The sequence below is a fragment of the Panthera tigris genome, chromosome B1 (genome assembly GCF_018350195.1).
Source record: "Panthera tigris isolate Pti1 chromosome B1, P.tigris_Pti1_mat1.1, whole genome shotgun sequence".
Classification (NCBI taxonomy): Eukaryota; Metazoa; Chordata; class Mammalia; order Carnivora; family Felidae; genus Panthera; species Panthera tigris.
The window spans coordinates 109,096,337-109,123,878 of record NC_056663.1 but is presented as its reverse complement, the minus strand read 5'-3'; the positions used below and the strand labels follow the sequence as shown (position 1 = coordinate 109,123,878).

General features: G+C 34.9%; 1 protein-coding gene across 8 annotated transcripts in view; it reads right to left on the bottom strand.

The window, feature by feature from the left end:
* The window catches only part of CAMK2D (calcium/calmodulin dependent protein kinase II delta), a 313,406-nt gene that overhangs the window by 243,234 nt on the left and 42,630 nt on the right, over nucleotides 1-27,542 (bottom strand). The window lies entirely within an intron of this gene.

Sequence of the window (27,542 nt, the reverse complement as noted above, 5' to 3'; positions counted from 1 at the left end):
AAGGTAGTTAAACCAAAGAAAAGAACATAACCTTATGAAGTTCAAAATGTGTTGACCAAGAAAAGCAACAGAGGATTCTGAATACAATTCAGCATGACTTACAACTCATCTCCAATGCAACCTCACCCCCACTCTTGAATTCATAATGGTAAAGGTGCTGAAAAAATTCTGAGAAGAACAAAAGGTCACAGGTGTATCTACTATGGCCTATAAAACATCTCATTTGAATTCCTAGAGCATCTGGCAAGGACTGTATGGGGGAGGGTTCCAGGAAATTTAAGGGAGTGATCTGTGAAATAATGGGAAGTGAACTCCCAGTTGTGAGAATGAAGGTCCTCCTGAGCAGATCTGTGCCTATGCTAAACTCCAGTCCTGTGTCTCCAGTTATTACCTTGGAAAAACTGAAGCATAAGACTAACTGGAAGCACTATTATTACTGAATAGCCAGAGTTATATTTTTCAAAGTGTCTACTGAATGGCTTCCCAGGCAACTACTTTATCCTTTTGGAATGTAAGCGGATGATTAGACTTCTCCCCTATTTTAAAATAGCTAATTTTTTCTTACTAATGTTGGACAATTTCCAAATCAGTCCTAAGCAGGCTTTAATTTGAACACTATTCATTGATTTTACTATGCACTGTGTATTATGCTATACGCATAAGCTACTATAAAACCAAAATTCAAGAACTGCAGTTCTGTATATATTAGTTTCCCCATAGTATTGGGTCAGTTCCTCTCTCTGAATACTTCTCTATTTGATACCAGTAATAGATCACACAGGAAATAAGAAAGGAACCGTTTGTGAATGCCCTGAGACACAAAACCCTTAGGCATAAAATGAGAGCATTTTGCTGCACTAAAGAAATTATTACTACAAGCACAGAATAATGAAGATACACAATTATCTTGGGATTTACAACCAGAGTATTTTTTAATAAAATGCTCTATATGTGCAACAACTCAAATGCATCAAGGCAATTCACCATTGCTGTCACAAAAAAGATACTCTTAAAGAATGGAACATTCTCCATTGAAATAAAGACATAGATTATCCATTACAACACTCAAAAACTGGAAGACTGATAACCCTCATGCTCTGCACAATTTCCCAGGCTTAAGTGTCATACCTGCTCCACCAACAGTTTAGGACACGAAGGTATGTACTTCATGATAAGGTTAAAGCTAACTATGCCTTTTGAATTGGAAAACTGGGTGGAAAGAAATCTGATGGTGGGAATAAAGGCAATGCCATCAAGCTGAGTAGATTTTCCTGGGCTACAGTCATTTTGTGGCTGTATCTACGTTTAAAAAGATTTACAGATATTCCTGAATGGCTGGGGAAATCCCAATTACATTTGCCACGCCACTTAAATGGGTGGTGAAGGAAACTGGCCAAATTACACAATGACTCTTTTGTGAAGTGTAGCCAATGAATATAATTCTGTTTTGTGTTTTAATGAAATTTTCTTCCTACTCCTGAGAAAAGGACAAAGAAAAATAGCAATACATGAGAAGAATAAAGTCAACCATGAAACGATTACATAAGCGCAACTTAAAATGCTGCTGAGGAAATCACTGAATAATTGAAGAGTCCTTGCTAAGTGACTCAATCTTCAACCTCTTGTTATCTACAAAAAAATTATCTCTACACTCAAAATTCTTCATTCATTCCAGATGCTCTGTCTCTACATAAGAGTTTCTCTGTTGACCATATTCTTCCATTTGTACATTAAAATACCAATTCTACCCTATCAGAAAAGGATGAAAACAAATATCTTTAGACCTCCTCATAAAACATATTTAAAATAAATAATATCAGACTACATCAAAATAAAAATCTTCTGCACAGCAAAGGAAACAAAACTAAAAGATAACCTACTGAAAGGGAAAAGATATCTACAAATGACATATTCAACAAAAGGTTAGTATCCAACTTAGAGAACTTATTCAAATCAACACCCCAAAAAACAAATAATCCAATTAAAAAATGGGCAGAAGACATGAATAGACATTTCTCCACAGAAAACATCCAGATGGCCAATAGACACATGAAAAGATGCTCAAATCAATCATCATCAGGGAAGTGTAAATCAAAACTACAGTGAAATATCAGCTCATACCTGTCAGAATGGCTAAAATCAGTAACACAAGAAACAAGTATTGGTGAAGAAGTAGAGAGATAGGAACGCTTATGCACCATTGGTGGGAATGCAAGCCGGTGCCACCACCGTGGAAAACAGTATGGAGGCTCCTCGGAAAGTTAAAATTAGGACTACTCCATGATCTAGGAATCACACTATTGGGTATTTACCCAAAAAGTATAAAAACACTAATTCAAAGGAATACATGCACTCCTATATTTACTTCAGCATGATTTACAATAGCCAATTATGTAAGTAGCCCAAGTATCCATGGATAGATGGATACAGAAGATGTGAGATATATATATATATCTATATATATCTATATATAGATATATATATAGATAGATATAGATATAAATAGATATACATACATATGTATCTCATATATATACATACATATACATATATACATATGTATCTCATACGTGTGTGTGTGTGTGTGTGTGTGTGTGTGTGTGTATAATGAAACCTTGCCATTTGCAAAAACATGGATGGAGCTAGAGAGGATAATGTTAAGCAAAATAAGTTAGAGAAAGAAAAATACCATACGATTTCACTCATATGCTTAATTTAAGAAACAAAACAAACAAGCAAAGAGAAAAAGAGAGAGGTAAACCAAGAATCAAACTCTCAACTATAGAGAACTGATGGTTATCAGAGGGTAAGAGGGGATAGAAAATGGCTGAAATGGTTGATGGGAGTAAGGAATGCAATTGTTGTATGATGAGTACAGTGTGATGTATGGAATTGTTGAATCACTATATTGTACACCTGAACCTAATATAACACTGCATGTTAACTATACTAGAATAAAAATAAAGATAAGTAATATCAATTAGATAATAGTCATTAAATAAAGATGTCTATAATCTTCAGTGTGTCACCTTGAGTAATACTAAATTTTGATAATTTATATTAATACAGTGTTAATTCCTATTGCACTAAATATTATACAAAACATGCATGCACAAAACGTCAGTGTATATACTAATATATTTCCTGCATACAAGTGTATAAATTTTACATTATCCATAGGAATATTATCTTCATCGACTATGATTTAAAACAAAGTTTGTTTTCACGTTCTATTAATACAACTTGCAGAACTGCTTTATGATGATTTTCATCAAGTCACAGGGTTCATGAAAACTTTTACTTCCTTATTCAGGAAGAAACCCATAGGGCATCATTTAAACTCCCTCTGACCAACAGGAGATGTGAAAAATAAATAAAACAAATATGTATCAGTTGGTTATAAACTGATTCTTAAGCTAATCTTCCTACCAATACCATCTACAGAATAGAACAATGGGCAAGGAAGATTCTGAGTAAGGGATCAGGATAAGAAACAGTCTCTTTGGGTAGCAGTCCTTCCCAGTGTAGTTTCATTATGTTGTCAGAAGCAACATTTGTAAAGTTTATGGGCTCCAAAGCTCCCATAAAAAATTCCTAGGAGGCCAGCCTGGAAGTCAGGAGAGCCGAAGACAGACTTAGCTAGTTTGGCTAAATTCCAACATGTTAACAGATTTTTTTTCTGAGACTTTACTGGTATAAGGTATTTGGAGATGATGTAATAAAATACTACCTTTTATTGGTAACTTCAGTCAAGCTCCTGCTAAAGATCAGCTACTCACTTCCCAACATTCAAATACTCCACTGCTTCTGATCCTTGTAGAGAAAATGGAAACATCCAGCAAAAGCAAGTGGCAGAGGAGAAAGAATTAATGCCTTATTTCCTCTCTCCTTGAGTCTAATTGTTACTCATAATCCCTACACTCCACCTGGGATGGCTTTGAAAATTCATGGGGTTCTACTGGAAATTTTTGTTCAGGATCTAAGAATTTAAAAGTTTGTCCTATTAATTCTAAGGTTGGTTACGGTTATAGCCAAATGTAAGTACAAAAAATAAAACAGTATATCAGTAAAATTTTTTTTCATTTTTTTAGATGAAAACTGTTTAGGGGTTAATCAAAGGAAATGTTTCAGACTTTCATATGCTACCTAAATAATATATTTTTCTTAAATGTTTATTTGAGAGAGAGCTCAAACATGCAAGAAAGAGTATGAATGTGGAAGGGGCAGAGAGAGAGAGAGAGAGAGAGAGAGAGAGAGAGAGAGAGAGAGAATATCCCAAGCAGGCTCCAGGCTGTCAGTGGGGCTCAATCCCATGAACCACAAGATCATGACCTAAGCTGAAATCAAGAGTCAGACACTTAACTGACTGAATCACCCAGGTGTCCCCTAAATAATATTTTAATACCTACTAAACTGAACCCAATTAGGAAGACATTATCTGCTACAAAACCATTCTATTAAGCATCCCAAAGCTAAATGAAAATGAGGTTTTTTTTAAATTTTTTTTTAATGTTTATTTATTTTTGAGAGAGAGGGAGACAGAGCATGAGTTGGGAGGGGCATAGAGAGAGGGAGACACAGAATCAGAAACAGGCTCCAGGCTCTGAGCTGTCAGCATAGAGCCCGATGTGGGGCTCGAACCCATGAACCGTGAGATCATCACCTGAGCCGAAGTCGGACACTTAACCGACTGAGCCACCCAGGCACCCCAAAAATGAGTTTTCATGTATTCATTATCATTACTTTTATTTACCAAGCAAAAGTCAAAATTCTCTCCCTCTATATGCAAATCTCTCATGTTTACTAGGCTTTAAAAACCTTACATGAAAATAAAAGATCCATTCATTATCCACATCAAGTAATTAGTTTACCCGGGGTCGGTGGATTAATCTAGGCATGTAAGAATCAGCCAATCTGTCCAGAGAATGGAAATGCCATATGATATCAACCGACCTCAAACTTTAGGAGTTTTCTGACCTCTAGACCAATGGAGCACAGAGATACATTAAAGTCTTCAAGAAAACGAAGATCTAGTTTCTTACCCACTACTGATTTATTAATGAATCATTAATATAAGCTTTCATTAATGCTTTCAGCTCTTGTAATGAAGCTTCTCTTCAAGTGCCACCACTAAGTTTGTATTCTGAGAAGTTAATAGTCAAGAATAAGAGGCAACCTGAAACGCTCTAAAAAAAATACTTCATTTCTCAAAAAGCAGGCATTATTATGAATGAAAACCTTAACATCTGGGTATACAAGGGGCTCTTCTTTGGGGAATGTGGGTCACATGCTCATAATCCTCAGTGAGAAGGAGCTAGTGGCATTGATTCTAATACCTGTCAAGGGAATTATCAAGACCTATGGGGTATTAGACAGGAGGGACAGTCCCCTCTGCTATACATTCCATCTTACCCTGTGTTTCATGTAACCCATATATGATGAAAATAAAGTAATTTACCAGGACATTGCCCAAAACACCAAATGTTAGTTTTAATAAACTTTTCCTTATACTGCTAAACTGCACAACCTAAGGCACAATTAAATTTTGTCTTACATTGTGTTTAATTGGTTTACCTGTGTCTGGGCTCTCAACTAATTAGTAAGTTTTCTGAGGTCAGAAACTTTCTGCAAAACACTTCTCTAATATCATCCACAGCAAAGGTACATAGTGTCTTCCAAGATTATAGACTGATTCATGAATGGGTAGGCCCTGATTAGCACATAGTTGCTACAAAAATAAATGCTGTTACACATAGATTTCCAACTTTTTACTTAGAACAGGATCTATCACAACTAGAGTCATCAAGAAGAATCCTTCAACTCACTAAAATGAGTATTTATTTTGATAAGATCTCAAATGAGCAAAATAGAATGCTCCTCCAAATCACCCAAGCTGAAAAATAAAGGACAATACTACTACTGCAAGTTTGGACTTCGTGGGATGAGAAGATACATAAGAAGAATGATAAAGATAGAGACACTAAATGAAAAAATGTATGGGAAGGCCAGGAGGAACTTGCAAATTATTCACTATCCAACCTCCACATTTCAAATACTATCTATATATTGACAAGCCCAAATTTATATATCCAACCCTGATCTCTCCTCTGAATTCCAAAGGATTTCTAAGGGTCAGCTCTCTAGTTCTACTTGAAAGTTTAACAGGTATGCCAATTTAGCATGTCCAAACTTAGCTCTTGTTCTTTCCCTCCAAACTGATGATTCTTCAGTTTTTCCTATCTCAGTAAATAACCCTATCCTTTATATTGCTCAGACCAAGTCTCATCCCTGACTCCTCTCTTTCACTAGTACCTCATATCCAATGGTCAGCAGCTCCTTTTGGCTCTGCTTTCAAAATATAACCAGAATCCAGTCACTTCTCACCACCTCCACTACAATCACCCAAGTCCAAGCCAACATTATGTCTCTTCCTAGATCAGGGCAGAAGCCTCCAATTTGTCTCCTTGCTCCTGCCCTTGCTCACTTCAGTCTTTGTTCAACACAGCAGCCAGAGTAATCTCACTACAACCTACTCAGGTAATATTCCTGCACACAAAACCTTCCCAAGGCTCCCCATCCCACACAGCATAAAAGACACAGGGATTGCTATGGTCTATAGTAACCTACATGATCTGTACCTGCCCCCTGTTCAACACACACTTTACCTCACTTCTTATTACTCTCTCTCTCTGACTCACTCTGCTCTAAACACACCGGCCTCCTCGTTGTACCTTGAATATACTGGGCATGCTACAAACTCAGGATCTTTTGTACTTCCTGATCCTTCTGCTTGGAAAATTTCCCACAGGTATATCCATGGTTATTCCTTTACCTCTTTCAGAACTTTTCCTAAATATGCCATATTAAGTGAAGTCTTTCCTAACCATCATATTTAAAATTGCAATCCACACCCCTTGACAGATACATACACATGCTTATACACATCTACACTTTAGTTCCCTTCTGTGGCTTCATTTTTTTCCACAGTCTTTACTACCATGTCACATACTTAAATTTTACTTAGGACTAAAAATGTAAGCTCCTTGAAGACAGGCATTTTCTTCTATTTTTATCCCTGCTGTATCACTAGAAACTAGAATGGTGCCTGGCACAGAGTAAGCAATCAATTACCATGTGTTTAATAAGTTAGTGGCCCCACTAAGAAACAAGCAGGAGGAATTAATGTCTCTACACAATCACTCAAAACAGATTTCAGTCATCTCCTCTGTCCTCTTACGGGTTATCATCCACTTTACTAATAATCTATTAACAACAGCTATTACATAGTATTTATGCAGTCCATGAGCAATCCCTACTTCATCACAGATAAGACAAAATATACACAGAAGCAATTCAGTTATAATAGCTAACATTTATGACTACTTACAATATACCAGGCACTGTGCTAATCACTTTAATAGATTAGTTAGTCCTTACAACATTCTAAGCCTCAAGTTTCCATGACTTACTTTCTTTTTGAAAGGAGGAGACTGGGGCTCAGAGACTAAGAAATCTTAACATGGCTAGGAAGTGAAATAACCAGCATTTGAATTCAGGTCATCTATTCACAGGCCATGTTCTTAACTCCTGCATCTAACAGAAAGATGGTTCCATCAGGATGTACAGAAAAGGTAACATGTAAGTATGTTTTGAGGTAGTCTGAAAAACAGCCTAATAAGAAATAACACTTGGATGTACAAGGAAGCACAATGTTCCTAACATCAAAGGAGTCTGGATTTGGTACAGGAGGCAGGAGGGACCTGTTGCACTGAACCAGGTAGTCAGTGATACACACTAAAAGTCTCTCCAGTAAGAAAAAGGACTCTTGTCTGAAGATTGTGAAAAGGTTGAGGGGAAAAAAAAGGAAAGCAAAACTCTACATATGACAATATGCATGTGCAAGAGCATGAAGACCAAAATGAATGCATTCATTTTGTGCAACCGCTGTAAGTCTCCTATGCTCCAGGCACTGTCACGGGTGTCAGGGACACTACAATTAGACAATCCCTGTACTTAAGTTCATCTCCTGGCAAAAGCAGTTGAAGGGGAATGATTAAAAAGCCAGACTGAATAGGCCAGATGATGCTGAGGGAGTTTACTGTAGAACAGTAAAGAAAGAGGTTAATAGATACAAAGGGAAGTGACTCTGGAAGATTTTGAGAGCTACAGGAGTTTTAATTTGATTGTTAAAATATATTCATTATAGGTTTCTGAGGTACACAATAAATATCTATTGAATGAAAGAGCACTATCATAAAATGCATTCAAATCCCTAGACTAAAAGCTATTTTTCTCCTTTCTGTATTTGGATAACTACTGCAAGAAAGAAAATCATTTCTTAGCATCTCTCAGCCCACCGATAATCTTGGAAAATATGAGGATTTTTTTTTCTTCATATACAAGACCAGTTCTTATGAGAAATGACTCATAATACCTCTGTGTTTTGAAATACATACAAAAAATTCCAAAGGATAGTTGATTTCTCCCTTGGAAAGAACTCCCTCAAACGAAGTCTGTGGAATTTATCAAATAGACATTTTTCTTCAATTAAACTCCTAAGAACCACTGCAGAATTCATAGGCTAAAAAAACTTATGTTCTCTTTCCTCCTGCTCACAAAACTGGGAAGCCACAACGTTTAACCTCCTAGGTCACAAAGGAGAGATCATTTATAAATGGTAATATTCACTCAATATCTATACCCAATACTTTCATTTGACTCTTTCCTCATACACTGACTTGGACGTAAGACTCAGATTTTTCTGTGCCTCAGTTTTATCAACTATACAACAGGAATCACAATAGATCTACATGGTAAGGTGTCTGTGATAATTTAGTGAATACATGCATACAATAGTGCCTGCTCTACTGTAAGCACTCAACAAAAACCAACCATTATTATTATTATTATTACACACATTTTTATTTTTCTATCAGTGGTTAACATTTAAATTTACAATATATTACAAATATGTTTACTGCTAAAATAATTCAAGCAGGGACGCCTGGGTGGCTCAGTCAGTTAAGCTTACAACTTCGGCTCAGGTCATGATCTCGCAGTTCCAGAGTTCAAGCCCTGCATCGGGCTCTGTGCTGACAGCTCAGAGCCTGAAGCTGCTTCAGATTCTGTATCTCCCTGTCTCTCTGTCCCTCCCCTGATCACACTCTGTCTCTCTCTCTCTCTCTCAAAAATAAATAATAAACAATAAAAAAAATAAAATAATTCAAGCAGTATAAGAAAGAAAAAGTAAACATAAAACTCCCATCTTCTTCACCCTTAACTCCCACTCTCCTAAAACGTATCACTGTCTGCATGTCCTTCCAAACGTATCTGCTGACAGGACACATAGCTATATACCCATTTTCTTCTTCATTTATATAAATTAGATCATGCTACATAAACTAATTTGCAATCTGTTTTTCTTTCATCTACATAATTAGATGTAAGTCTCCTATGCTATAGGCACTGTAGGTGTCTTATAGGTGTCTTATATACCTTTCCATGTATATTTATATCAATTTTTTAACATGGTAGTAATAATCTGGATGCACATATGCCATGACTTACTTAGTCTCCAACTGATAGACATGGATGTTGTGTCCAGTTTTTGCTATTACCAAACAATGCTTCAAGAAACATTTTATATGTGTACACACAAACTTCTGGGATTATATCATTCTAGAAGTGTGTCTATTGGTTTAATGGCTATATCTGTATTTCGATTAGATAAGGTAGTGCCAAAGTACCTCCAGGAAAGGATATACCTACCCCAGTGGTATATTTTTAAAGTCTTACATTAATCGAGGAAGAATAGAAATATAAGGATTCTACCAAGTAAAGAAATATGATATGATCCCTGGGCTTATCTATTGGTACAGGCAGTTTTAGGAGATTAAGGAACCAGCCTGAACAGATTAGAGGCACAGAGGATGTTTTCTAGCAAATAGTAGAGGTAGAGCTATATCTCTAATATGCCATGAAATTAAAGCAAACACCATCATGTAAAATCCTACTTTTATTCTGCTTATCTGATATCCTTTTCTTATTTTAATTATCCATAACACTACTCACTTTTACTACCAAGATGTTACTTTCCAGACAACCATATTCTCTGAGAAATACATTGACATATTTAAGTACTGTAGATTCCTTTGGATATTATGTCATTAATGCTCAAGCACACAATCTAAGGTTTATTAAGAGGTTAACTCTGACCTATCAGTCTAAAACTTCTAGAAGACAGGTGATACTACTACATTCCTTCCCCTCCCATTCTGCCCTACTTTCCAATCCTCCTCCATGCCTAAAAAGTGACTGAACCCAAAATCATCTTATTTCCATCCCTGACAAAGATAATAAGATTTACGGGAAATAAAAAACTAGCCCCATATAAAACAAAAACAAAACACACCACGGGAACTCTGATATAGTTATATAGAGAGCATTCACAAAATATTTTGAATGTGGAGACCAAATTGTTATGATGCAAACTTAAATTAAGAAACTCATTCCTACGGATCTGTATTCATTAAAAATATTTCATGTCTTAACTTGTGTTTTGAATCAAAGGCACAAAGTTTTAGGAACAGATTTATGACCAAGAGACAGTCATTCTTTTAAGAAAACACTAAGCACTTTTATAATGCAAATGTTGAACTATGAATCACGTTAAGAAGCTAGTTCTACTATTAGTTTATTTCATTACAAACGACTATGTACTTAGGCATCCAACATTCCTGCTTTTCCATAATCTATCCATCTGGTACTTTTTGCATATTGGATTTTACAAAATTATTTCTATGGAAAGGCAAGCATGTAATATCCAATGGGCAACTGAAATTGAATTTACTTCAGAGATAGTGACCAAAGCCAGCAAAATATTGAAGCTACTTCTTATAAAACACCGTAGGAGGGGCACCTGGTGGCTCAGTTGGTTAAACATCTGACTTTGGCTCAGGTCATGATCTCACAGCTCCTGAATTCAAGCCCCGCATCGGGCTCTGTGCTGACAGCTCAGAGCCTGGAGCCTGCTTCAGATTCAGTCTCTAGCACTCTCTGCCTCTCCCCCACCGGTGCTCTCTCTTAAAATATAAATAAACATTAAAAAATATTAAAACACCATAAGAAAATCTGCCAACTTCAAACAGGCAACCATTTTATTGCCTTGTCAAAGGATTATTTTTAATAATCTCATAACTGTATGTTGCCCATCTTTGCTTTTGTCAATGAAATTTAAGTAAATTCCATCAATTTATAATAAAAGCCAAGAGGGAATTAATTGTTTCAGGTTGAGAAAATTACCATATAAATTATATATAATAATTATTTTTCCTGATTATTTTTGGAGCTGCAACATTGGTAAGAGAATAGACTCTTTCAACTCCAGAGGAGTCACTGATACTGGCTCTGTTTGCATAATTCTAAAGCCTATTCTTGTGCCACACTTCCCAGCCCTGGTAACAAAGGCTTCTCCTTCTTAGCTCTAAATAGCAGTATCAAATAACCAACTCCTTCACATCAAGAAACAACAACAAAAATAAAAACACCTCCCTCCAAACCAGACACAGCAACGTAAACTCTGAAGAAAACGCAAGGGGCCTTGGGTAAACTGTGCTATCTACCTATCGAGGAAGACCACTCAATTCAGTTTTCCCCTGATTCTAGCTGTGGGCAACTCTGTTTTCTCTGTAGAAGAGAAGAAAGTGGTCACAGCAAACTCAACTGGCAAGAGTAGGCTCAGCTGTGTCAGCTGGCATTTGGAAAAACTGGAGTGGGTAACATGCCAGGCAGCCCTTTGGATGAGCCCAGGACACTCTAGAAGGGCAGTCTTCCTACCCTCTTTGGGACTAGACTAAAGGCAGGGAACCTGATCCGGTCTTCAGCAAAGATCCAAAAGAATACATTGCCAGAATAATTTCAACTTATCAAAGCTCAACTAATAAGATTTCAGTTAAATAATGCACTCAATCATCACTTACTGATGACCCACAAAATCAGGCACTGATGAAAAATTAGCATAGAAATGGACGCATTTTTAACAATTTTGCTCCCTATAATCCACACTTCTCTTTACTGGATTAATTCTGCTAAAGCACTGTTTGCTTCATGTCAGATCCTTGTTCAAAAAGCTTCCTGTTCTCCTCAGGGGGAAGCCCTTTTGGCAATCTTCTAGCATATCATTTCGAACATAAACACTCTGCACTACCCCAGTAATTAATTTCACTATCCCCCAATAGAGCTTTTATTTGGTTTTGGCTCTGTCCCTTTGTCACCTCAACTCTCAACAAGTGGAATACTATTTACCATTTTGCCCAATGCAGGTTGGATTCTCCGGGTAGCAGACTGAGAGGAAGTTTAATATGCACAGCATTCTTTAGAGAATGGCCTGGGGACCAAAACCTGAGGAAATGGGGGAAGGATGCAGGAACTGGGTAGAGGGAGAAGTTGAGCTATGACAGCCTCAGCCAGCACTTCCAGAAGCTCTGTGGCGAAAAAACGCTTGCTGAAATGGTGAGGCCTTTATACTCCACCTGTGACCATTCACTGGCTATCAGCCACCCTGAGAAGTGTGTGATATTGGGGAGGTGGTGCTCTACAAAGGCAATCCCTGAAGGGGTTAACATTCCCAGCAGCTCAGAGAGCAAGAACATCTCTGAAGGGGGTTCTGGGGAGCACATCAGCACATCCACCACTCTTCCTGCTTGAACCATCTCATCCTCATGTCTTACACCTCTAGTCCACTTCTATATCATATAATGCCTGAATACTATCACTTAATAAAACTTCAATTGTGCCATGAAACATTTCAAAAATTTAATTTTCCATTAAACTACAAGTTGCTGGAGGGTTAAGAACCATGAGTTACATCCTTATAACTTCTTTATAGAACAGGGATAAACTTTTTATATTAAAGGCCAGAGAGTAAATATTCCAGACTTTGTGTATCATATATGGTCTTTGTTGGATATACTTTTTTTTTTAAACAACCTTTTAAAAATGTAAAAACCATTCTTAAGTCATTGGCCATATAAAAACAGGCCAGATACAGTCCAGGGGTCATCATTTACCAACTTTTGCTTCAGAACAGCACTGTCAAATGGAAATTTGATGTAAACCATATATGCAATTTTAAATTCTCTAGCAGCTACAAGAAATATATGGACTCAATTCTAATGTTTTAATCAAAATATATAAAAGATACGCTCATTTCAACATAGAATATAGAAATATTAATGACTATTTTACATTGTAAGTCTTTGAAATCTAGTGTGTATTTTATATTTCTATTGAATTTCAGTTTGGACTAGGTACATTTCAAGTGCTGATTAGTCACATATAGCTAGTGGCTACCATACTAGACAGCACAGCTAAAGAATATAGGGGATGGTGTTTTGACAAATATGAATTTGTTTATTTAAATGGCATTTACAAAGCTCTAAGCTATGGAGAATGCAAATCAATTTGTGCTAAATGTGAGAATACAGATTTAACAGGATTCAGTTTTTTCCCTTCAGCAGCCCAGAATTTAGCTGGGGACACAGGTGGTATAAAAACACTTGGTGGTCTGAAAAAAGTGCTACTGTAGAATAAAAAATTAAAGGAGAGTTAAGTCTTCATTGGTCACCAAATCACTGAGAACTTCTTCAATGCAATATGGATTCCTTAAAATCACAATTTTTTAAAGTTAAAATGTTTCAGACTTTTAAAAATATTTTTCTTTCTTTAAATGCCCTCTGAATGAGAGAAATAAATTTGAGAAGCAACGAAATAACACTATGACAACTTGGTAAGAACTGCATAACCTTTCATGATGAACTGATTATTCTACTTTCTAAAAAGCATAAAATGGAAGGTATATTTCCTCAAAATATATTTCAAATGTGTGCCACAGGTGCAGCTTTCTATTTCTTATAACATCTTTTCTTTCTTTTTTTTTTTTTTAAAGACCAGGTGCTTCATGTAGCAAAACCATGTTTTCTGAAATCTCAATAGTTCAAAAGCTTTTTCCTTGCTTTTGTGCAAATTTTAGGATTCCCCAGGAAATACAATTGATATAAAAATAGCCTTAGAAACACAGTATTATTCCTAAAGAGATAAAAATTGTTTATCTGGGAATAAGAAGGGATACTAAAATGAAATTTGAATGTCTTCTACAAATAGATATGCAAGATTAGCATTTCCAGTAGGTTTCCCCCAGTAATCCAGCAAGCTTCTCATACTTTTTTCTTAACATTTCTAGTATAAAAGTAACATAATCTGTAATTTTTTTCTTTGTGTCTACTGAAATCTCTTGGTTATAAGTTGTTTGTTTGCACTTGGGATATTCTGGCATATTTTACAAATTGTAAAAAATAAAATTTAATGTTATAAGAAAAATGTTAAAATGTCTTAACATTTTTAATGTTATAAGAAAAAGGGAAAATTAATTTTCCTGACTAGCAAATTTTATTGACCTAATTTAATTTAAAACCCATACCTAAATGTCATTCTTAATAGAAACATGCATAATTTAATATATACTGATAGAGAATAAATACACATTTAAAATCCCATTACCAATGTGGAATGTCAATCTAATTTACTTGACATTTTCTATGCTATCTTTCTTAGACCGGAGCAGAATGTTTACTAATTTGGGGGGGGAAAAAAAAGCAGGGAGTAATTATACAAACTCTTGAAAAATCTCATAAAATCTATAACTCCTCCTCTCAAAAACATCCAGATTCTTGTACACACTATAAAGCCCACAATGAATCCATTAAAGTTCATTTACCTCAAATTAAGAATCTTTCCACTAAACAGTAGATCAATCAGTGAAAAATAAAGCAATGGAATTAAATGCCCCAAAAAATATTAGCAATGGGGCTTTTACAGTAGTACAAGTTAATGTCCCATGAGAATAAGTTGCTTCAATAAAGTAAGAATGTCTAAAAGTTAGAGCAGGGGTCAAACCACAGCAGGAGAAACAAAAGATGACAGCAGGTCCTTTGACATTCAGTTGCTGTCACCATGCTCTGTTAGATTAGAAACAGGAGAGGTTCCAGAAATACCTCTTCCTTCATAAAAGTGCTAGATGGAGCCTAGCACTCCCTACTTCAAAAGCTTGTTCAGATGCTTTGACTCTTCTCATTCCTGCCAAATGTTGGTGCCCAGCAGCTGTGTACTCCACACTACCACTATCTGTAGTTCTTCAACCATCCAAAGGCCTTTGCACATGCCTTTAAAAGGTAGGCAGCATCGGGTTTTTATGTAGGAAACACTGTAAGCTATTCTGCCTTTAAAACTTTTAGCTCTGAACTTAATGATGTATATTGAGAAAATTCTACAATATCTTTGCAACTCTCTTGTCAATATAAATTATTTCAAAATAAAGGTTTCTAACAAAAGTGCACTTCTGAGATAATGCAGTTTTCATTTTCTCCATAGACCTGCTTAGACTGGATTGAATTTTCTTAAAAACTGATGCTGAATGGAATTTAAAGGGCATATTACATTAATCTTGTTAATAAGCCTCCCCAACACATTGAAAGGAGGTAAATAATTGTGTCTAGAATTTAAAGAAGAAAACCATTGTATCAGTCTCTGAGCAAGGCCTCAGAGAAAAGGAGCCCTAGAATAGTTGTCAGGAAGAAGTGTGCACACCTGGGTCAGAAAATACCACTGCTGAATGAGGTGAGAGGGAAGGCAAGAAGTGACTAGACCCAGGCAGTATGTCTCATGCCAAGATCAAAGCTAAAGAGAAACTATTGCTACTTTGTAAAAACTGTCCAAATTAATGGGTCATTCATAAGTAAAGAAGATGTTAATCAATTGGTAAGAGACTTTGAAATGCTTCTCCAATAGTTGAACTCAGCTGTTTTTCTATACAAAAGGGCTAATTTTAGGGATGCACTTTATAGAGAGAAGCAATCTTTTATCAAGGATTTATTCAATGTTATTAAGCCAGTGATAAACATCCTTTCAAGAACTTTATGTAGCACTTATTGAATGAGTATGAACTTTTAATTAACTAGAAAGCATGTGTGGAAAAACTCCAATTCCAAATTGGCAAATTTACACTATAACATAATGAAAATGGTAAATCCACTAATAGAAGCTATCCCATTTGTGGTGGATAAAAACAAGACATTCTCTAAATGAAAATAATTTTGACTCCTTACCCATAACAAGAAAAGATAAAGTATTGGCATAAAGTTGAGTAATAAAATAACTAAATCTAAAATTGAAAAAAAAAAAAAACACTATCATAATAACACCTCCCAGGAAACAAAGTGATTTTATAAACTAAAAACGTTCTGAAGTGGGAAGGAAAAAACCACTGGCTATTTTAACAAACAATGTGCATTTTAGAGTGAGTTTTAAAGGATGGTATACCTAAAACTTGGCCTGGTATTTCATACTTTTTAACATTTCCTCAGTAAAATAGGTAATTGTAATAGATAGCAAGCTTAAGTTTCCATTAGTAAATAAGCCAGAAACAAAGAACTTTGATGGGTTCAAATAGTATTCAAATTAGAGTTGGTATATTAGAAAACCTCTATGTAATTAACTAAATCATTAAGGCAAAGTTGCATTATAAATTATTAAGGTATATATAAAGTATTTCAGTATCCCACTGTATATAAAAAGATCAAGGCATTTTTAATGTGTTCAAAGTGACTATGTTGTTAAAATCTTTTGAAAGTTTTTCCCATCAAAATATTATTTTTACTTATGCAGGTTTTATTTGTCATGTTGCAAAACAACATGTTTTGGAATACAAGATACGTAGGTAAGGCTGCTATGTAAAATAAGTGAAATACAACAGGGGGAAAAAACATCTTGCACCATAGCAGACCTATAAGTGAAATGTGATAGCAAGCCACCATTCTTGTTGTGTTTTAAGCAAGCACATTACTGGGGTTCATAAATAGAAAATTAGTTTAGAAACTCTGAGGTAAGCTTCTTATTTTACTCTTCACTGCTTGACTCACACTGGATATCCATGCCCAGTTATGATCTCCACATCTGAAAGGGAATGTAGAGAAATAAAAAGGAAGGAAGCGCACACAGATGATGAAAGGTTTAGAAAAAGAAGAAAGATCAAAAGGACACAAGTATTCAGGCTATGAACAAAGAGCTGAGGAGATACTTTTTAATGTCCTTGAAATATATTAACTATTATATTGAGAATGGTAACCAGCTGTTCTTCATCTCTATTTAGGGCAAACCAGAAGAAAATGGCTTACAGCAATCACTGATTTCGGTTAGTAAGGGAAATCATGGAATTTTTTCCAGAATTATTTAAAATTACACAAATATTTAATTTACCTGAAGTGGTTAAGGTATAGGAGTGAGAATTACAGTCTGATTTACAATATCCTTTTAAATTCTAATTTTTACATATTCTTTATCAAGATGTATATTAAAATACATAAAGAGAACTATTAGACGTTACTGAATACAGTCAACCACTCTGAATTATAAGAGGCAATGCAAGGAAAATTGCTTTGGACCAACATAACGTGAGAGATTGGGCAAAATTTTAGCCTCAAAATGCTTCAACTCTGTGGAAGCATTCTTCCCTAGAAGGGGATTATAGATAGCAAGATTAACCTTGTAAAAGCAATATCATCACCTTGTGATGATAAAACAAAACAAAACAAAAAAATGAGAATCTGTGTAAAGGATCTGGTATAATTTCTTAGATACATTAACATGCGCAGTTAATGTCAGTTCCCTTCCATCCCCTGACAGATGCAACACCTTTTGCATTTTCCAAAAGGAACAGATAAAATATCACAAAACTTTTCTGAATTCTTGCTCTTATTATTCATAGAACTGTAAGGTAGGAAAGTAATAGTACCAACCATCAAAAATAGACCTCTCTCCAGTCTATAATTTCCCATCCTCTAATTTTCTCTCCTCTTCCTGTCTCCTTCTTACAGCAATTCAAGGGTCTGAGCCTTATTTTGAATAGCATCATGTTACTACATCACAGGAAAACTGGGATAAGCAAAAGGGCTCCACATTTTCCCTTACAACTTGTCACAGCTCACTTTTTAAGTAGTCCACAGCAAGGTCAATGCCGGTATAATCTGAAGGCTTCCAAGATGTGTTACATTGAGAAAACAAAATCTTGGCATAGATTCTCCATAAGCAACTAACTCTATGAACAACTGCCAGGAATTGGGCTGCATGACTGAAGACTCTCTTTACTGACAATTAAATGAAAGCATTGCAACTCACATCTTTTAGTCTGCTATCTGTTGCCTGGTAACCAGGAGTACTTCTGCACTCTGACCACTTCACAGATGCTACAGTAAAATGATTCTAGCATGCAAATCACCTGGAAGTTTTTACATCAAGAGTGGGGAAAGTTTTCTTCACAGCTTTAGAGATAATCTTTTTGAAAGCTAAACCTTCCTGATAGTCTATATCCTACCCATAAAACATATTATCAAACTAAGGCATGTTTTATTCCCTTCAAAATAAAAGGGTTCGTGTGTGTGTGTGTGTGTGTGTGTGTGTGTGTGTCCTGTCTTAATGGACCTAAAGTACATGAAATTTTAAGGAAAGAAAAATATTGATACAGCAAGATTATCTGGCTATAAAAACAAATTATTTTCCTGTCCATTTTTAAAGAATAAATCACTTCAATGGGAGAGCCTGGGTGGCTCAGTTGGTTAAGCATCCAATACTTGATTTTAGCTCAGGTCATGATCTCATGGTTGTGGGATCAAAACCAGAGTTGGGGGGCGTCTGGGTGGCTCAGTCGGTTGAGCGTCCAACTTTGGCTCAGGTCATGATCTCATGGTTTGTGAGTTTGAGCCCCGCGTTGGGCTCTGTGCTGTCAGCTCAGAGCCTGGAACCTGCTTCGGATTCTGTGTCTCCTTCTCTCTCTGCCCCTCCCCTGCTTGTGCTCTGTCTCTGTCTCTCAAAAATAAATGTAAAAAAAGAAACAAAAACAAAAAAAACAGAGTTGGGTTCTGCCTTGGGCATGGAGACTGCTCAAGATTTTCTCTCTCCCTTTGCTCCTGTCCTGCTCTCACACTCATTCTCCCTCTCAAAAGAGGAGGAGGAGGAGGAAGAGGGAAGAAAAGGAAGAGGAAGAGGAAGAAGAAGAAATAATCACCCCATTATCTCTGCAACAAATTACATCCTCTCAAAATCATCTTATTTCTCTAGGCACCTATATTATATCCTATATTTTCCTCTATGGACATTTCAAGTGAAAATCAAAAATATTTTTCAATTTGAAAAATGAAATATATTTTTTCAAATAGTTTTTCAATTCAAAAAATTCAAAATATTTTTTAATTAGAAAAATTCAAAAATTTTCCAATTCCAGAAAAATAAAGATTATTGTATTTTTTAATTTAAGAATACTATGTGTTTGTATTTTATTTCTTTTAAGTTTAATTATTTATTGAAAGAGAGGGTGCATGCAAGCAGCAGAGGGGCAGTGAGAGAGGGAGAGAGAGAATCCCAAGCAGGCTCCAACACAGCAGAAAGCCCAACACGGGGTTCGATCTCACTAACTATGAGATCACAGCCTGAGCTGAAATCAAGAGTCAGACACTTAACCAACTGAGCCACCCAGGTGCTCCACTATGTATTTTTATTTTAAATGCATTGATATTCACTGAATTATATCAGGTTCAGAATGGAAACAAGTGCTTAAAACATTGGTCCTTTACCTTTACCAAACTACTAGTTTACCAAACTAGTAGTTTGGTAAAGAGGAAATTATTTTAAATAAGGGAATATATACCTAAAAGGTAAAAGGAATAGGGCGAATGATTTAAATATTTTGGGAGCTGATTATCTAAATCGAATTAGAATGCACTAGAGAATCACCGTAGTTTGACATCTTCCAAATGCCACATATCCCTAGACCTAAAGTGTCCAAAATACTCAAATACCATAGGGTACCCACATAGATAAACTATAGTCCAATCTGCTCTGCTTTCAGGGAGGCCTTTGCATATTCAGTAGAAGTAAAAAAGCAAAACACTGTGAGAGTTATAGCTTATATGAGAGCTTTCAGAACTGAATACAAATGAATTCAGAAAATAAACAGGAATTAAGTAGGTAGAACTCCATTTTTGCCCATGAGCAAAAGCATCCCAGGTTTTAGGGATGGCACTCATTTTTACCTTAACACCATGTGAGAAGAAGGGCAAAGCTGCACTTTTATCTTTAACTTTATTTCCAAAGTCTGATGTGGATATGAGAAGTGAACTATAGAAACAAAGTAGGATATTTGGAAGGCAGTAGTCTAAAGCTGCAACCATTTTGAATACCCAGATCTCAGAGCTACCGATTTTCAGACACTTATATTTCAGGATATTTAAAAACAAAGATACTTTGACAAGACTTATTTACATATTTGTGAAAAAGTCAAAAGATTTCAATGACATATGTCTATAGCAACTTAAGTTGTATGTATTTACTAGGGTACACAGGACATAAACTAGAAACTCATCACTAACTAGAGCCTGATGAAAGGACAATTGTAGAACATATAGGACATGGTAATTAATAAATCTTTGTTTAGATTTTGATTCCCACCTGCCACAAACTCAAGGCATGCAAATGGTTCTTTAAGGCTGGAGGAACAAAAGCTGAGGAACTAAAGCTATAAATACAGACACATTCTGAGCTCCTAGGACTATTTGAGGCCATCTGTTTGTACCCCTGAAAAAGACAATAAACACCTTGCTCTTTGGCACCTACCTGAGATTACTATTCACCACACACACATACACACACACACACACACACACACACACACACACACACACACAATCAGTCCCAAGTGTCAATCAATTATTCCTTCTCCTTATTTATTCAAAGATAAAAATAGAGGGATTATAATTAAGGGATATTTTAATTGGTAGAATGTGCCTGTATTAACCAAACCTGAAACATGTCTTAAAATCTTGCATGTGGCTACAGTTCCATCCCCATGGACTATTCCTCCTGACACTCTGCTGCTGTCTCAGCTGTTGCTGCCACTACAACCTCAGCAGCTAGGTGAGGCAATGCCAGAAGTAAAAGGCAAGTTTGTGCTATTTTCAGAGAAAATACAGAATCAGAGATTGCTGACTTAAGGTATACTAAATTCATACTGAGAAACAGGAAACTGCCTTTATAAGCACTTGAAGTATTGATCAAGTGCACAACTCCTACAGTAAGAGATCGAATGTTTCTCTAATGCATGTCTTCTTTGGATTAATTCTGAAGTGTGTTCTACATAATAAATACTATCTAGCTCACACAGTAAAATCTGAATCCTGTGGAACTGTCATGAAGTTTTAAAGTAGTCTTAGTCTCTAATACTTATGAATTTACCAAAAAACATAATTTTCATTTTCTAAATGTAAATATATATTTCTGTACCTAAAAATTTTTGTAAATATATAAGATATATATCAATTATGCTTTACTATCTTTTATTATCACATATAAAGTTGAATATATGTATATATATGTAAAATATACATACATATTAGAATTTCCTAAATTATCCTTTGCAATACATTTTCAAAATACTAACATATGGAAAATGCTATTGGATCTCCCATTTTTATACAAACTATCTCAGTGGAAACCATAACAAACTTAAAAATATTTAATACTGAGGAATTCAAAATCTATACTAAAGCTAAAATATCTACTTCTATAGGTATGGACATATTTCTACTTAGAAATCTAAATAAGCTGATGAAATCTGGCCTCAATGCAACTGCTAAACTACACTGAAATAACAATATTGATTCACAATGAAATAGTTATTCCCCAAAGTTTCATATCAGCATGGAACTAGCCTTTATGTTGACCTATGAAAAGAAATGATACAGTAATTTATTTACTGTATTAGCTATCAGGATGAAAATGACCCCCTACGGTCAACTTATTGGAAGCCTTCACTCACTAACTCCTTTTATGACATTGCCTTAGACTATACTTCATTCTATGCATATAAAGAGTATCTGAATACTAAATATTTTTCAGGGTAAGAGACTGTATAATTTCTAATTGTCTCTAATTTGCAATTTAAAAAAATAACATTAACATTTCCACTAAATAAACTTTTCTCTCATTTTATTTTCCTTGCGAAAAGTGTTCATTTGTCTCCTAAGTATGGCATATATACTCTCTAGGTGATGGCTTTGAGATGCCACAGGAAGGCCCTTGTCGAAATATCTACCCCCATTCTACAGAAGGAAGCCTTAACTTCCGCTTTTAGAAATGCGTATTTTGGTGTAAGTCTTTCAACCTACTTAAAATGCAAGTATCATTAGGAAATGAAACTCATTATTCATCCTCAAACACTTATATTTTACTGCACATGAATTTATCAGTTCATGACATATTTTTGTAGGAAAGAATATAGTCAATTCCTGAGGGACAGAGGCAAGCTTGAGGGAAGCCTAGGGTAGACAACAATTAATTTTGACCTATTTGAAAATGGGTCCAAGAATGACCCAGGAGGACTATGGTTATTTGTAGTTATTTTAAATTACTCATTATCTTCTAGAGGTAGGTTCAAGTTCATAGAGGTATAGAGTTGTAATTTAAAGCTAATGGTAAATAGTGTTTCCCAAGCTGGATGCATAGATGTTGTGCAAGTTTACTACTATTTAAAGACTTTACTCCTAGCTCACTTAAATATAACTACTAGGAAAAGCTATATGCCATTACTTCTTTCACCTCAAATTAAACATTCTGGAAGTTTCAAGGTACACTGAAACATCATTAAGGCACTAGCTATCTTTATAATAATTGCAAAAGTCTCCTTTTCCATGCTTCCCTAACACTAAAACTGCAAAAATTCAAATGTCTATGAATGCATTTTGATTTTTCTGTGATAGTCTAATAATATAAAATATAATGTAATACAAAAATTTGTCCATTACTATGTTTACAACAATATTAACATTTCACCATATTTGTTTCCAATTTCTTTTCTAACAAGAAAAGAAAGTCATGTTTAGGAACTATTTTTCAATTTCTATGCAGCACTATCATAGTTCTAGATATTATAGGTGGTTTGTGTGATCAAGTGGGTTTGGGAAATGCCATGAAATACATAGCTCCTTCTTAGAAATTTACAATATATGTCACTACATATTGGCTCTGAGATAGCCAACAGTAAATATATATATATATATATTTGATTATTTAACAAATGTTTCTTAAACTGACTTGACCAACTAATTATCTTTTCTCAGAAAAATATACTGGCATTTCTAGGGCATTTTTGTACTACAAAACACTCATTGGGAGACCAAATCTTGCTTTGGAGTAATTTCAAGAATCATTAGGTTTTATCAAACACACGTGCGCATGCCCCCATTACTTTCTTTGAACATTACCCCCATTACTTTCTTTGAAAAACTCAACGTTCTGACACAGAGAAAAGGCCAAATTCATGCCACATCACAGAAGACTAAGGTTGCTGAAGAGTTTGTTCCCTGAATTATCTCAAGGTATATGTATCCTCACCAACTTTTTCTGTGATTTCTCCATCTCAGTCATTTGCTCTGACAGTAGTAAAAAATATGGATCACAACTGTTATACTAGTTAAATGGTCTATATTTTTGATGAAGCGCTCAGCTTTTATCAAACAAAACACAAATAGAATGGCAATAGAGCCAAATACCATTCTATTATATGCCACACGAAGTGTTCTGTTACTTGATTGACAAAGTCTTATCATTTGATGAAGCTTGAACAAATCACAAGCCTGTAGAAATCGCTTCCAAGCCAAAATCTTTCCTTTTATTTAATATAAAACTACATAAAAGTAATGATATCCAGCAAAAGTGTACTAGTAACATAAGGAAAGATACTCATAAATAAGCAGAATGTTTGGTTTTATATGTTTCTAAAAAATGAATCACTACAAATTCAGGTTTGGTACCATTTAGGGGTATTTTGCAAAAACAAAAGAACAATCCAATGATTCTGTTATGAACACATAAAAGTGAACAGAATAAAACTTAGTACTCCAATTATTTTTATATGGCTTTCAAAATTAAAAGTTTGAAAGGATTTCTATAAAAGATTAACTTTTTCCAAACTATTTTGCTCTTCTCTAACTTTGAAAGTGATCAGGTCCAAATAAATCTAGAATTTTGCTGAATAAACCACTGAAATATATCTTTCCAATCTCTCTCAGAATGACAATTACTGTTACAAGTTGACAGGGAAAGGTAGTCTCAGAAAGCAATAAATTCTAATTTGTGGGTAGTTCATATTATCCAGAATTACCTATCTTCTAAATTCATTTTTAAGATCAACATGGAATAGTATCAATACTTAAATAAAATGCTTATAAAAACAAAGTAAAATATAAACAATATAAATCTTACCTTGCTGACAGAAAAACTGTCTTCAGTGTTTTTCACTTAACAGGAGTTTAAAACCATAAGTATGATAAAATAGATAGTTTTTAAATTTTATGGAAACCTCCAGGAAAATCTAACATAATGTATTTTTTGAGCCTGCTCATAATTAAATTCTCAAAAACATCAGGACTTAGTACTACCTGAAACTTGTGCCACAAATATATCTCTCAACTGAACTTTATCATGTGCACGAGCAAAATTAAAACAAAGTCTTCACCTCCAAAAGTGAGTGCTGAGGTAAAACCAAGTGCCTTTTTGTAAATACAACTTGTAAATGTTTCTACTAAATCTCTATGTTCTAGTTTTAAATTATAAAGGCAGAGGAGGGGGAAGACTGAATTCGCATTCCTAAAATGTTTTATTATACGAACAGAGAATTATTCATATACTTAACTGTCTTTTATATTTCCTTCTGAAATTAGTAGTCCCAGTTAAATAAATACACCTTTAAGTCAGAGTTATGCTACTATATTAATAAAACTATATTAAAGCTATACTCAGATTACTGACAATAGTTACACAACTAAAAGTATTACACATTATATCACAGTTCTATCACAGTTATATGCTGATAACCTTAAATATATCCTTTCCTTGATCTTTCATTATTTTTCAATAAAACTAAAGTTGCTAAAGGCCTAACTTGGAGAGGACTTAGTTTTTAAAGCAAATCTGGGGAAATTATTTTTCAAGAAGAATGGAAAAAAAGACAGATATAAATACAATTTTAGACAAAATTACATAATGACAAATCATCTCCTTTTAGAAAAAAAGCTAAACCCTGAATATTAAGAAAAAACAGTGAAGACCTAAATTAAATAAATAAGAGGGACAGATGACAATTTAAGAAAACTATACACTAACTTTTATAAGCAAAAAAATGGAGAGATAACTAAGTAAATACAGGATAATATAACAACAAACTGCTTAGGAATAACTAAAATAATTGTCTCATCTTTGAACCTTCCAGCATATTATTCCCATTAATACTCCTAGCACTACCTTGAAATAGAACGCAAGACAACAGAACTCACAGTTAACTTAAGTATGTACAGTTTACAAAACTTTACCAAGCTAACTCTAAAATTTAAGGTCTCCTTAGTGGGTGGGGAGAGAAAAAAACCTCTAATATCCCTGATTTCCTTTTTTTTAATTTTATTTATTCATTTTGAGAGAGTGAGAGCGAGCGAGCACAGGCAAGGGAGGGGCAGAAAGAGAGAGAGAGAGAGAGAGAGAGAGAGAGAGAGAACCCTAAGCAGGCTCCGTGCTGTCAGGGCAGAGTCTGACACAGGGCTCTATCTCATGAACCGTGAGATCATGACCTGAGTTAAAATCAAGAGTCGGATGCTTAAACTAATGAGCCACCCAGGCACCTCTTGTGTTTTTAATACCCTAAATTTAGCTAATACTATGGTGGTGGGTTTTTCAAAACAACTTTGGTCAATATAAACATTCTTCTGGTTTTAAATTTTCTTTTGCCAATGCAGTGTCAAAATTGTTTGCTTTTGTCAGATTTTGACATGCTAAATCTGTTTTCCCATTCCCTGTATTCTATTTTGCATTTAAAGACTATGTTTTCTTCCTTAGGGTTTCTAATTTTTAAAAGATCCATTTCTGAGGATATCTTAAAGTGCATTAAAATCCTCTTTAAATTAATAAATTTATGATAAGGATTAAAAATGTATTACAACAAATGAAAATAAACCAAATAAGAATTCTGAACATAGAATATGGAGAAAGGATCTCAGGCTGAACAGCATCAAACGTTATGGAAATCTAACTACTTATTTTTTAGAAATTAATGGCTAAAAAAGATGCATATCACAATGCTGGAAAGATATACAAGTAACTACTAACAGATAAACTGAGATTATTTTTGCAAAGTGGAAACAGGGTTTGAGGAAGAACCTTTAAAGTTTTCAAACTTTGTAACTCGAGCCTATTAAATTTTACTCATGAAGAAGAATTACTCTTAACAATATAAAATATATTTTAAAATATATATATGCCAACACTTTACATCAAATTTACTTTGCCTAGAAAGGAATGACTCCTTTTCTTTCTTTTTTTTTTTTAAGTCCTTCTTTTAAGCCACTAATGTGAAGTAAAGCTTTGTTGCCCTAAATAGTCCACAAATAGCTTCTGATAGCTACTAATAGGTTTAATCTGCTTATAACAAATCACTTCAAAATTTATCATCAACAAACATTCTGAAGTGGCTAGGAAACACCGGAAACAGGTTGGAAACTTGTATTACCAATAATTCAATTCTCTTATAATTGGAAGCATTCTTTAAAAACTGAAGGATAAACTATATCCTGTAACATTTATGCACATACCCATCTCTAGAGAAGTTATTTTAAAATAATGATATAACAATAATAGTATAGTCAAAGTTTTGATTGGTTGGAGAAACATTAACTTCTCTCTTTCTCTCACTAAAGATTCCTATAGGTTCTGTTCTCAAAATATATCAAAATCCAACCAATTCTTTCTACTGAATGACTACTCTATAGAAAATCACCATAACTCTTGTTTGGATTAGTTTAATAGCTCCCTAACTGTGCTTATTGATTATATCTTTGCCCTGGTACAATTTATCTTCCACGGGATAGCCAGAGTGAGCTTTTAAAAATATGTCAGATCAGGGGCGCCTGGGTGGCTCAGTCGGTTAAGCGTCTGACTTCGGCTCAGGTCATGATCTCATGGTCTGTGAGTTCGAGCCCCGCGTCGGGCTCTGTGCTGACAGCTCAGAGCCTGGAGCCCGTTTCTGATTCTGTGTCTCCCTCTCTCTTTGCCCCTCCTCTGTTCATGCTCTGTCTCTGTCTCAAAAATAAATAAACGTTAAAAAAATAAAAAATAAATAAAAATATGTCAGATCAAAGAAAATTCTCAAGTAATCTACAAGAAAAAAAAAAAAGCAAGGGTCACATTTACAAAATCAATAGACAAAAATCAATAGTATTTCCACATACTAGCAATGACGATGTGGAAACCAAATTTAAAAACAATACCATTTATAATTGCTAAACAAACAAAAAATATGGATTCCCTAGTACAAATATAACAAAAGTTGGGGTGCCTGGGTGGTTCAGCTGGCTAGCATTGGACTTTGGCTCAGGTCATGATCTCGTGGTTCATGG